Here is a 13710-nt window from a genome sequence, read left to right as displayed (position 1 = left end):
AGCAGGCCGGTGTGAAACAAATTTACTGTCATTTGGTGTAAGGAGAAACTACAGATTAAAAATACTTATAGGGGATACTTGTGCTGTTGTTGCGGCAGTTTGAATGGCGTGCCGCTGATAAGTTTACGTCACTGTGCATGGAAAACACCGCTGCCAAGACAAGTGATACGTGATGTTTACACCACTACCCACCAGTTTCGATATCTACATCTACATCTACATATATACTCTGCTAGCCAAAATGCTGTGTGTGGCGGAGGGCACAATTTGCGCCACAGTCATATTCCCCTATCCCCCCCCTCCCCACCTAACTGTTCCACTCGCGGATCGCGCGAGCGAAGAACGACTGTCTGAACGCCTCAGTACGAGCTGTAATTTCCCTTATCTTTGAATGATGATTATTACGCGATTTGAAAGTTGATGGTAATAGTATGTGCTCTACATCATCGGTGAAGATTGTATTTCGGAATTTAGTGAGCAGCCCCTTCTGTTTAGCGCGTCGTCTATCTGCAAGTGTGTCCCATTTCAAACTTTCTGTGAGATTTGTTACGCTCTCGCGATGGCTAAATGTACCAGTCACGAATCTTGCGGTTTTCTTTGGACCTTCTCAATCTCTTGAACCGGACCCAACTGGTAAGGGTCCCATACAGACGAACAATACTCTAAGACTGGACGAACTAACGTATTGTAAGCTATTTTTTTTTGTTGAAGGACTGTATCGCTTCAGGATTGTACCAATCTAGAGTTCGCCTTATTGTGTAATCTGATCATTCCATTTGAGATCATTTCGAACAGTCACACCTAGATACTTGACTGATGTTACTGCTTCCAAAGACTGATCATTTATTTTGTACTCATACATTAATGGGAATTTTCGCCTTGTTATACGCAGCAGGTTACACTTACTAATATTGAGAGATAACTCCAGTCATTACACCACGCATACATTTTCTGCAAATCCTCATTGATTTGTTCACAACTTTCTTGTGATATTGCTTTCCTGTAGACTACAGCATCATCGGCAAACAGCCTAAGGTCACTAGACATTAGGAAATAGACTCAAACAGCTCTAAGCACTATGGAACTTAACATCATCAGTCCACTAGACTTACAACTATTTAAACCTAACCTAAGGACATCACACACATCTATCCCCGAGGCAGGATTCGAACCAGCGACCGTATCAGCAGCGCCCAGATCCGCTCGGCCACGGCGCCCATCTACGAAATAGACTCCCATTCTGCGAGTACCCATTGACGTCAGCTGTTTGCAACATTCGAAAATTTGCGACGGACTGAGAGCTGAACCCGGATTTCCCGCCTTGTTGCAAGCGGCCACCTAAACCATTTCGTCGAACCGAACACGGCTCCACGACCGATCCAAACTTCCACATGTCACGTATTCGCAACCGTTATGTTCGCACATTCATGATTCCAGCACAGGGAGGTAAATATTATATCGTCTTTTTAGCCCGTCGAGGCTGTCAACAATTGATGGCTGGAGAGATGACGTCACAGTTACAGGTAGTCCGCGTAAACCGGTTATGTTGGCCACTGATGCATCGTAAGTTGTAACCTCCCCGCACAAAAGTAAGACAATGATAATGAGGCAAGTGTAACCTCTCCACACGAAAATTACTTAAATGTGAAGTAATTAAACCTGATAAATTTTATAAGGACAGCAGCTCTGACCTTCGGCCCTGTATTCTGAATCAAACAAGCAAAATTCTTACCTCGTTAAACTGCATCTATATCTGTTCTTACCTATCGACACAGCTTCGTGCAATGCTGGCGTATATTTAATTTTGATTCTTGGAGGAAATGCATAGGAAATATTCTTTAAATTGAAATGAATGTTTTTCTTTAAAAGAGATACTTTATAAAAAAATTATTATTGGGGCATTTTTTGAACAAATTAATTACAATTAACATACATTACTAGATGTGCGCAATGCTGCTTCATTACCTTCTACAACAATGCTCATCGTCCACCACAATCCTGACCAGAGTCGCAAGAAGAACACGCCGTCGACGCATGCCGACGCCTGCTCAGTACAACCGTCCACTCGCTACTACTGTCGACTGACTACTACTACAGAAAGAGTACAACTGCTCCTGCCGACTCGCTACATGCTGCTGACGACTCGCGCGGTCAAGCGCAGACTAGCAACGATAAATAACTCTCTGGTCAGAGATTCTGTCATGCCTCGCCATCGCTGGTAATGAATACATACGTGTTTCAAAGTGTGGATCTTGGTAACCCCTCCAGCATCAGCTAAGGCCTGAAAATGGTGCACTGAAGAGCCGAAACTGGTAGCTGCACAGTGACTAACCTCTTAAAGACTGTAGGTACTTCATTTTTTAACAGAAGTGGTATGTGGCCACTTCACTTTTTAACAGAAGTGGTATGTGGCCAACCGTCAGTTTTTGCTTGGGGAGTGGAAAATTGAACATCTTTCTTAGCAATAAAAGCATTTATTTCACCTCCCACATTCCCATACTGCGCATACATAGGAAAGGAAGTCCACTAGTGTATAGCTACACTGTTGATGATAAACCGCTAGAAACATTATCTGCCGTAAAATATCTAGGAGTAACTATCCGTAGAGACCTTAAGTATTATGACTGCATAAAACTAATAGCGGGAAAAGCAGATGCCAGACTCAGATTCATAGGAAGAATCTTTAGGAAATGTAAGTCACCAACGAAGGAAGTGGCTTATAAGGCGCTTGTCCGACCAGATAGGACTCATAGAAGAGATAGAGAAGATTCAAAGAAGAGCGACAGTTTCGTTACAGAATCGTTTAGTCGGCACTAGAGCTTACGTAGATGCTCAACTAACTCCAGCAGCAGATGTTGCAAGAGAGGCGTTGTGCATCACGGAGCGATTTACTACTGAAATTTCGAGAGAACGTTCTCCGGGAAGAGCCGGATTACATGTTGCTTCTGCTCACATACATCTCGCATAATGACTGTTAGGCGTAAATTCGAGCCAATACAGAGACTTGCCGACAATTATTCTTTCCACGCGCTATCCGCGATTTGAACAGTTAGTGGTACAAAATGTACCTTCCACTATACACCAATGGGCAACTTGTGGAGTATGATGTGGATGTAGAAGCGGTGCAGTAAATAGAAAAACAATGCAATTACAAAGAAGAGGTCCCTCTGCAAACCAATAGGTCCGATACCAAGTGACACATCGGGTGACAGGAAACAAACACCGGCGTTGTCCACTAGTCTGGACACGTCACAGCACGCATTGGTAGGATAATGCAAGCATCTGGCACTTCTAGACCACATACACAATGTGTCTTAACACACATATAACAAATTCGGTTAATAGGCCAACTCAGGCTGTTAATAAACGAAACAATTAAGAAAAATGAATCTTTTTCCCGTAGGTGAAATATTAAGACTTTTTAGAAAAATAAATAATGTTAAGGTCATGACACAGAGTAGAATCAAACCCCATTCTCGAAATGACACGATCCGTTTCTTAATTAACAGGCTGTTACGCGGTTGCCATGTTTGATATCGCAATCACTGTCTGACCATGATGTAATCTAGCTGAAATCTTCCCGTATCACAAGGTCTTTTCCAAGTATACCTCCTTCTCCTGTGATAATTGAACAGAGTATTCGCTATTACTACCTGAACTTTATTACATAACTCAATTATTATTTCTCCTCTCTCATTCTTTGTCCAAAGTCCATATCCTCCTGTAACCGTTTGCTCTACTCCTTCCTCTACCACTGCATTCCAGTCCCCCATGTCTACTGAGCAGTGGGTAGCAAACTGAACTCGCATTCGGGTGCACGACAGTTGAATCCCGCGTTCGGGCATCGTGATTTAGGTTTTCCGTGATTTCCCTAAATCGCTTCAAGCAAATGCTGGGATGGTTCCTTTGAAAGGGCACGGCTGACTTCCTTCCCTCATCCGATGAGACCGATGACCTCGCAGTTTGGTCTCCTCCTCCAAATCAGCCCAATGCTCCAAAAAAAAAAAAAAAAAAAAAATGGTTCAAATGGCTCTGAGCACTATGGGACTTAACATCTGTGGTCATCAGTCCCCTAGAACTTAGAACTACTTAAACCTAACTAACCTAAGGACATCACACCAATCCATGCCCGAGGCAGGATTCGAACCTGCGACCGTACGGTGGTCTAGCGGTTCTGGCGCTGCAGTCCGGAACCGCGGGACTGCTACGGTCGCAGGTTCGAATCCTGCCTCGGGCATGGGTGTGTGTGATGTCCTTAGGTTAGTTAGGTTTAAGTAGTTCTAAGTTCTAGGGGACTTATGACCTAAGATGTTGAGTCCCATAGTGCTCAGAGCCATTTGAACCATTTGAACCAACCTGCGACCGTAGCAGTCGCGCGGTTCCGGACTGAGCGCCTAGAACCGCTAGACCATCGCGGCCGGCAGCCCAACGCTCCCCCATGTCTATTACGGTCTCCATTTACGTACTGTAATATCCTGTTTCTACCTTCTCAGTTTCAGCTTGCGAGGTCGACATGTATTCCTGAACTATCGTTGTCGGTGTTTGTCTGCTTTCGATTCTGATAAGAACGACCCTATCACTGTAAATGTAACCTCCCCCTCACGTATCGACCTTAATGACAGTGAAAACTTAAACCGCGTGTACCTAATGGAAATTTGGGAAAAGCAATCGTCACCGAAGTTAATCTGTCGGTAAAGAGGGAGGAAGGGTTACATCTAAATGAAAGGAAATATACAGATGAAATTGGTGCAAATTAATTTTGAAAAAGGGTAAAGTTAATAAAGAAAGTAAATGTGCGGTCATTACGTTAACAATTAACTGGCGTTAATTAGATATTTGAGATTTGGGAAAAATTACGGTCGCCAGTCCTATGGACAACTACTACAATAACTTAAAAAGAAAGGTTAATGCACTAAAAGCGTGGCAACTGAAGGCTGACACGAGTTCGGTGAAAACTGAATGTTTGTCAGAAGTAATAAATTTTGCTACACTCTGACTTAGTTTAGCAAAAGAATTAAGACCGTAAAATTGAAAGTTAATTTAGTGACCGAATTTAATAATGAACTTTGTTTCTGAAGCACTACGAAATTAAATAAAATAAGGTTAGTCTTGGGCTACCTCAACAATCATCTCAAAAGCTACTTGAATCTACGCAATTTAGAAATAAGAGATTTAACTTTGAACTTGAATTAAATGATGTTGAACAATTAAGAATAGTAAAATTTAGTACGTACCAAGCTGAGCTGCAGTCACAGGTAAGCTAACATATGGTAACAAAACTCGCACTCTTTATTTGTGCTTGTGTAATCTAAATATTGTAGCCAGCTATGAATACTTTAACTGAACTTTGAAATTAAAGCAGTGAAATGGAATAATATTACTTCAATGCTGGCGTTTGAATATCAACGACACACGGGTTCATTTCGGAAAAGGAAGGGACCCTGTTTGGTAACGCAATTGGGACAATGAGCAACAAATTTTTATGCTAAGTTGCTATATTTTTGTGATGCAAATGGAACAGTTTGGAAAGCTGAGGTCTGCCATACAGTTCAAATCTTGACATGCTATCAGTCTTCTTTGTTGGTTGATTGAAGTCGTCGATCGAGGAGGTGGCGACAATCTGCCATCGCTGTTGCAGAAGCTGGACGTTGGAGCCCTTGTTCTCGACACGGTCTCCAGGCGAAACGGGCTCTTGATGTGCGCCAGCTGATGTTTCCCATCCGCGACAGCGTGTCAGAAACTATCATAGCAAGTCGAGCGCAATTACATGCTGCCAAACCCCGAAAGCGCGGCAACTCGCGGGAGCGTCACAGAACACACCTGCTCCACCGCCCTACTCCAGCCAGGCTCTGCTCTGCCCGCGCTCCACGTGACAGAGTTAACACTACCAAAGATCCTAAACACTTTGGTTCTCCACACGACCTATCGATGTAATCGTTCGATAGCATAGTTTTCCCTAGGCAAGTCCCAGCGTAAAACTACAAATAATATTTACAAAACAAACCAATTAAACATCGACATAAATGCATAAATATATATACAAAAATTGTAAAACAGTTGCAATATATAAAGACACCGATATTTCATATCCTCAGGTAACAAAATAAGGAGAAAATTTATAATACAATAGATGGAAATAGGAGGATGTGCATTTCTGGCGTTACATACTGTTCACAGTAACGTACTCTCTGCCCTACCTTCCTGCTCGTAACGAATCCTACTCCCATTATACGATTTCATCCTGCTGTTGATATCACCCTATACTCGTCTGACTCAGAAATTGTTGTCTTTTTTCCATTTCACTTCACTGACCCCTAAAATATCTAGCTTTAGGGTTTGCATTGAATCTTTATCTCATGATCATTCCCCCCTTGTGAGTCATCTCTCAGAGATCCGAATGAAGGACTATTCCGGAATCTTTCGCCAATGGAGAGGTCATAATGACACATTTTCACTTACAGGCCACATGGAGGGGTAGTACAAAACGAATACAACTTATTTTGAATTCCATGTACGGAGTGGGTTCCAATAACACAGTTGCACATAGGAATGGATATAGTCAATGTCCTGCTGGCACGAGCGCTCAACAGCCGCCGGAGGGACAAACAGTGTACCGATGAACTAAAGACGTGCAAAACAGGGATCATTACCCCCATCCAGGCTCGAAAACTAACGACTGTGCACAACAGTAAAAGGCCCGCAGACAGTCAAGTTTAGCACAGACACTTGGAATACCGAGCATGAATTAGCAAATATTAAATTACAGAGACACCAACTACATGCACACCAAATCGGAGTAACACATGACGTCAGGACGAATTCCAAATGTCAGGAAAAATTCCGCTCACTGCTGGTAAAATTATTGTTTATTAAAACACGACCGTTTGCGCGGCTTAAAGTCGTGTTTTAATAGACAACAGTTTTACCAGCTGTGAGCGGAATTCTTCCTGACATCACGCTTTTGAACAGTTTTTGTTACCCGGAATATAAAAATGTTTGTGGCGAGTTAACGCAACTAAGCCCAGAAGACCCCAAGGAAAGCCAATGCCATGACACAGAAAATATAAATTATGAACACATAGGGGGCTACATTCAAATCAGGTGAGCAAGAAATTTAAACCTAAAAATGCTCAGGTCAAAGCCACATCAAAATTGCTATAAATCTGGTTCATAAAATACCCAGTTATAAATCTGCCTTAGAGTTGAGACGTGGAATGCCAGTTTCTCACTTTAATAACATTGTCAGACAGATTAATACTCATATTTTAGGTCATGATCTTGGTGTTCCCGAGTACTACATTTGTAATGTGTGATTTACGACATTTTTACATGAAGAAATTATAGGCAAAATGTAATTATAATTCTATGTGTAACATGTAGAGAACTTGTACCTGAGGGGTCCTAGTGGAGGCGACGGGACACAGGGAGCGAGATGGATTGAGGACTACAAATTCTGAGTGCAATGGCCAGGCTGTGTGAGTGAATCAAATGGCTCTGAGCACTATGGGACCTGACATCTGAGGTCATCAGTCCCCTAGAACTTAGAACTACTTAAACCTAACCAACCTAAGAACATCACACACATCCATGCCCGAGGCAGGACTCGAACCTGCGACCGTTGCGGTCGCGCGGTTCCGGACTGCTGCGCCTAGAACCGCTCGGCTACACCGGCCGGCGCTGTGTGAGTGGCTCTGGGAAGCCACACTCAGTGGATTGTACCTGCAGATGGACTTCTGGCCATATCACTCTTCTCCTTCCGCTTACAGTTGTACAAATGGGCACCAGTTCACAAAACATTTTATCTGGCCCAGGTGGCAATCCATCACAAAGGCAGGCAGTAGGGAGAAAGTGGTGGAGGAAGCCATTTAAGATAAACTGCTGTAAACTGAGACTTCTTGCAAATGGTGGGAAGATCATAAAATTCCATGCATTCTCATGTTAGAAGTTGGGACGATACGGATAGAGCAGCTGAAGTACGTGTTTAGTGGTGGCAAGACTGTAACACCCCTCACGCCAGGAAATCGCCAGGTTCTTTTAGCGAGCAGTAAAAACATATATTTCTGGGGCTTGACTGTCTGGCAAGCTTAACAGCATTCTTTCAGAAATTGGACATTGACAGACCGGAAAGATTATATCTCCCCATGAAGGAGAGACTATGGTCTTTTCTAGGTAGATGTTTTTGCCGAAAACATGGCCATGCTTACCATGAGAGCGACGCCTACCTAGTGTAAAATCTTCGTAGTTCAGACAAGCGAAATTTGGAGCCGCTGATTGGCTTCTCTCATGGTATGCAAAGTGAAGCCCTGCTCGTCCAGTGTGGGAACCCTGGTGCTATGTCTGGATAGGCTACCAGGCTAACAGAGCAGCCAAGAGTAGACATTCAATGAGTAGGGGATAGTTGGAACGGTTTGTGCAATGTAAGTGGTTTCGTTCTTGCTAATTCGGCTCCTGTATGGAGTTGGTAATTCTTTGTTTCTTCATCTTCTAATCCTCTGCTGGAGGAGGTCTTTTCCAAGTAAGTGAGACTTGCGGTCTGTATCTTGTGGTGCACTAAGAGCCAGTGGCAGTTCCCAACTATACAGGCAGTGGAACTGCATATCATCTCGGACATTTCGTGTGTCACGAGGGTGAACTTATTGGTCCTGAGTCGGCCGTCTGACGTTTGACCATTCCAGCACTCGTCTTCATGGCTGTGAGTCAAATTGATTTGGCCAGATCAGCAAACAGGTGCACCTCACACTGAACTCTGACGGGATTTCAGGCCTCTGATAGCGAAGTTCCCACATTCTGACGATCAGAACTCCTGACTGCCTACTTTGCAAATTTTCGTGGGCGCGTCAGAACATTACAGTTGCCGCAGCGCACCGCTCATCCCCTATAGCGCGCCGTATTTTGCTGCCGCCTGAATCGAGGTGAAAGGGTGAAGTACTGCTGCACTGGCTTAGGGTTGTGAAATGATACTCACAGCTCGCTGTTCTCAGGGGAACCTAGTGTGAGGTATACTTGGTTGTAGATGATTCCATTGGAATAGAGTTGGTCCTCACAGCGGATTCATGTAAAAAATTTCAGATTGCGTTGTAAAAGGGATTATTTCAGGGAGAATTTGTATAACTTCCACCCCAATATATGCTTTGCAAATCAAACTCCTTCCTTTTCTGATTTTTGTTTGCTATTTTTGTGTAAGATTATTAGCTAGTTGCATTAACAAAAGGATTATTAAAATCGTCATTATTTCGTAGACGTAAATACGCCAGTGTTCCAGTTCATACCCCCTCAACAATTCATTGTTTTCATTTTGTTGTGGTGGTGCAGGGGTACACCAGCAATGTAAGGTTCAATCTTATTAAATTAATAAATTTTATTATTAAACTGAGTTCTGAAAGTGACCGCAGGCATACGCAACAAAAGTGCCAGAAGTAAATTCACTAATTTCATATACAAAAACTAAGGGTATAGCTCACGATTTCAAGGTTTTTGAGGAGATAATAATTTTCTTTATGTAAAGATAGTAACATTTTCCATCCCTCAGACATATATTTATGATTGAAGCAGCTGACGGCTTCCACAGTCATCTGTTATCCAGTTTGGAGGAAACATCCAAAACTCTCTAGCAAATATCTGGCAGAATAACAAGGCTGTAGAATACGACTTCTGCTCGGCAATACAATGTGGTGCCTGGAAAAGACTAATTGCTTCTACCGAGAGAGGGTGAAACAACAAATACCCACAATGATCACAGGGATGTTCCATGTAACAATGACAGTGAAACGATTGAAAACCTCTTGCGTATAACTTGAATTACTATTCAGCACCATTCTGAACCTAACAGAGCGTAACACTGAACATGAATTCAGAGTTCGGTAGTAAACAGAAAACTACACTTAAAACAACTTTAGGGTAAACACACCTGCGTATACAGAGGCCAGAAAACATGTTAAAATAAAACGACAGTAGCACAGGAATATCACTTTGAAAGCTTTTCAGTAGTCCACGTCTGACACCATTGATTCTCCAGTTCGCAGGTATGTTGACCAGGTCCATATAACAACAGCCGTCAACTGCCCGCAAGCGCCTTGGCTCCCCAGCCCGTCCTCAACACACGGCAAGTACTGCCAATGCCGACCAAATCGATGACCACTTCGCGAGACACTTTCTAGGCTCTTACTGCCCTCACCTTTTTCCAGCGACCCGTTTTCTCTCCGCGAAAGCACGCCACCTCGCGCTCGAGGACCAAGAATAAAAAACGGAGGGCAGGGGTCGATATCCAGAGAGCGGCCACAGTACATAAATATGTGATGTTTTGTATGAATATCGCACCAATTAACGTGAGCTGAATTCAGTAGCTAGCAAAGGTGAATCAATACTCGCAACATGTTAATACCAACTGTTGTTAAACATTTTATATTACAAAAGTAATTCATAGGTCAAAAAATGGCTCTGAGCAGTATGCGACTTAACTTCTAAGGTCATCAGTCACCTAGAAGTTAGAAATAATTAAACCTGACTAACCTAAGGACATCACACACATCCATGCCCGAAGCAGGATTCGAACCTGCGACCGTAGCGGTTGCTCGGTTCCAGTCTGTAGCGCCTAGAACCGCACGGCCACTCCAGCCGGTTTCATAGGTCACTAGTTATAAATACTTTTATGGTAGGAAATCACTATGAACGTTGAAACCTCCCCTTAGAAAAATTATAGACGATTGTGCTTGAACTGACACACAATATTTTTAGAGCAACGCAATCTGACTTTCAAAAATCCCTACAAAAGAATGGATCTGACTAACATTAACCTATACGTTTCAGCCACAGACTGCACACAGCACAGCCAGTGATTTTCATACAGAGCGCTACGTGGCGTTACCAATAAGAAAACCTAAACAGCCTACTTACATAGCCCCCATGTTCCCCACAAAAAAAAAAAAAAAAAAAAAAATTACAAATTGTTTTGGGCAGTGGCCAATACAGATTTGAAAAAATTTTTCATAATCATAATCACAATAAGAAACAAATCAAATGCAAACACTTATTGATACAATGTTGGTCAAAAGGTAAAACTTTCTCACAGTCCATAAAGACAGTCCTGATAATTCTTCATAATAGTAATTACAGTTTTTTTCACAAAGTCTCATTAGTAAATGAAATTGCGCCAGAAGTAGTGGATTTCCATGCAGTCTTGAAGAAGTAGTGTTGTCCTTCCAACGGAAAGACAGTGCTAACTCTTGACATGCAGACAGGTGATGGGCCACAACAGAGCAAACCCACAGCAGAGTCAGTCGAAGTTTTGAAAAATATTGGTAGCTAGGTCATCACAGAGCAGACCCACTGTAGTCCTGGTAGAGATTATGGTATTGGTCGGCCACCAGAGGTGCAGACCCACTGCAGTCCTTGTAGAAATAATGGTATTGATGGGCCATCTAAGGTGCAGACCCACTTCAGGCCTTGTAGAGACGGCCAGCAGCCATCTGTTGCGACATTATAATACAGATAACATTTGTAGTAATACAGGCTTTACAAAAGCATACATATAAACGTATACATGAGTGTTACAGGAATTATGACATAAGTAAATATACAAAATAATGAGAATAGTTTTCGAAACATTAATTTCACATATGATCATTGAAACAGAACAGAATAAATAATGTCTAAACATCTCTACAAAGTAAATAACATATTATTAGAAAAATTCTACAACGTAACTCTTATTAGCTAAACACATAAAGACAGGTAAAACACAAACACACAAGGGTACACAAACACATAGGGGATAACACAAAAGGAAAGGACAGGGTTCGTTTCCAGTGTAACATTTGGTACTGCAGTATTTTGCAAACAAAACTTTTTTTTTCTTGGAGATCTCCCTTCATTCAGCATTATTCCCAAAAAGTCCTATCTATACCTGCTTTCTGTACTTTTTTCGTATAACTTCTCAATGCATTTCTTCCAATTCATCGCAACTCATTCTCTTATATAGTCTAACCCCTCTTAAGCTAACTTAATTCTACTGAGCTCAGAAGCATAAACTAAGGGACGAGGCAATGCAGCAACACATAACATATTAACACAAACAGCAATGACAAAAAATGCAAATTGGCAAAGCAAGCAGCAGTATATCTAAATTAGCAAAGCAAATGCAATATTACAACTAATATAAGGCAATGTGCAGCAACAAGAAAAATAAATCAGAAGTAAAACTGGCTTAACAGAGTAATACAAAGTGAAATTTAGTAGCACTCTGCCTGGCAAACAGCAGCAGCAAATGCAATAACTTGTATCTAAACATGACAAAGCTCAAGCACAAAAAATATTACACTAATGATGGCCATGTCTAATACCTATATCACATCTTAACACTAGAGTGATGCATCACTGTAACTTACTCTAGCAGACAAGTTACCAAGTCACTGAAAAAAATTATGTATGCAATTCCTGTGAAGTGGAAATGTCTTTTTGTGCTCCCTCGTTATTTTGGAAATAGATCCTAAAATTATTATTTACTGGATCTGTAGGCATAAAATATCTATATTAGTACATCTATTAAATTTTATTTTAACCAATGCTGCAGTGCAGCTAGAAACTAGATATTAAACGAAATGAGCAAATATATACAAAGCAATGTGTGAAACGTCATTCACTACGCAAATGGCGTCTCCAAAGGCAGGAAAAAAATCTCTCAGCTAGAAAGACAATAGATCTAAAAATGTTTCTCATCATTTTATTAAGCAATTTAGTAAATATCATAATTTAAGAGCTCCACAGTGTAATCATATGTTTTCAAGTTTGGGCGTGCCGTATTTGCGATGCTTTCTACAAAGAAATGTCAATAGCGAGCATAATGGCCTCTTTTTTTCACCACCTGTGACTCTGAAAGACACACACTAATGGCTTTTTTCCAGGCAACTGTCGTGCAGCTAGGTGCTTACAGTGACCTACCTTTCTCACCGAAATATTTATGACATCAGTTTCCGCTATAGTGACAGTTTGATACAAACAAAATTTCACAGGTCGAAATATTTGCATTACAAATCTGTAGAAACAATATCCTATAAATATAACAGTGTCCAAAAAATTTTCGCCGGCATTGTGATACATTCACACATTTACACACATTTCATAACTCTTAGAGTACGATTCTTGGTTTCCAACATCCTTTTCCACACGTCAGAGTCCCTAACCACTACTCATTATTCCTTACCTTATTACACATGTACATATTCGTCGACACTTCTTCAATATTTCATCATAATAAATACGTAGCATAATCAAATTCCTCATATAGCATCAGCATATTGATCATAAACATACCTCAACCGCATAATACACATTGTCATCATAATAATAACATCATAAAAACTCAGCCAAATCTCAAAAAGTCGTAGCTTTCTGCAATAATTTCAAAACCTAAAAAAAATTCTCTGCTCATTTAAATAGTGTCATCTACCTCAATCGTACTTTAAAAATCGTCATCCCATACCAAATACATCATTCAAAGCTGTCGTAATATCACAATGGTTCTGAAAAAAGTGTGAAGTTATCCAACTGTGTAATTGCGCAAACATGTGTCACTGACGTAGTAAAATAATGTTTGTTTCTCTGTTAAATAATCAGATAGCTGTGTAATTCTGTGTTAGAGAAATATGGTACCGATGTGTAAAGTTGTATAAGCAAATACCATATTAGCTAGGGCTCCTGGTGCTTGCCAAACAC

Source organism: Schistocerca americana, chromosome 4, assembly GCF_021461395.2.
Source record: "Schistocerca americana isolate TAMUIC-IGC-003095 chromosome 4, iqSchAmer2.1, whole genome shotgun sequence".
Taxonomy (NCBI): Eukaryota; Metazoa; Arthropoda; class Insecta; order Orthoptera; family Acrididae; genus Schistocerca; species Schistocerca americana.
The sequence above is the reverse complement of the archived record's forward strand: the minus strand, read 5'-3'. Positions refer to the sequence as shown.